Consider the following 820-nt stretch of genomic DNA (forward strand, 5'->3'; position numbering starts at 1 on the left):
TTTCTGCGACCGCCGAAGGCCACTGTCGCCGATCCACTGGAGCCCATGATACTGCGATCCGATCAGCTCGGCTGCCGGAAGCAGAATGATGTGCCACTCTGCTGACTGCGCTGCTCGGTAACGTAGCCTATATTAGAAGGCAAATTGTTGTACAGATTGAATCTTACTGTTGAAAAAAAAGGATACAATAAAAAGAAGACAAAAACCATAGCAGAGCGTGGTTTCGAACCACGGACCTCTGGGTTACGGGCCCAGCACGCTTCCACTGCGCCACTCTGCTTTTTTTTTATTGCCGGGCTTCGACAGAATACAACAAAAAACATACACGTGTAGACACCCAAACTACAAAAAGGTAGCCTACAGCCCCCAGAGGGGCAGGCCTTGTCAGTTTAAAATTCCCTGAGTTCCTTCAAAGGTTCGAGCTTTGAAAGCCACTCAGGGGGAGATGCTTGTGTTTTCGGCACCTCGATGAACATGTGCATTGCCTCACGGAAATACAATCGCGCAGGCCGCGCATCCGGGTCACAATGAAATCCTGCCATTCGGGAGCGCCATAAGCTATGGAGGCCGTCCAGCATTACTAAATCGAACGGAATGCCATCTTCTTTGCTGTAGGCAGGAATCGGATTCCATATGGATCCAATGGTAATTCTTTTTTGATGGTCCTTTGAAGGACGTCCCAAAAATATACCCCATCCCAACAGTGCAAGAAAACGTGGTTGATGGTTTCTGGTTGTTTACATATAAGGCAGTGGGATCCCCAAGGTAGGTAAAACCACTTTTTTTCTTGGAAAGATTTTACAGAGTCCCGGTGTGAAGC

The 820-nt window shown here is 48.2% G+C and overlaps 1 non-coding gene across 1 annotated transcript; it reads right to left on the reverse strand.

Annotated features, from left to right (window-relative positions):
• Positions 1–208: 208 nt before the first annotated feature.
• TRNAT-CGU (transfer RNA threonine (anticodon CGU)) lies at positions 209–280 on the reverse strand. The gene has a single exon. It is a non-coding gene; the product is annotated as a tRNA-Thr (tRNA).
• Between the last annotated feature and the right edge of the window lie 540 nt (positions 281–820).

Source organism: Amblyomma americanum, chromosome 3, assembly GCF_052857255.1.
Source record: "Amblyomma americanum isolate KBUSLIRL-KWMA chromosome 3, ASM5285725v1, whole genome shotgun sequence".
NCBI lineage: Eukaryota > Metazoa > Arthropoda > Arachnida > Ixodida > Ixodidae > Amblyomma > Amblyomma americanum.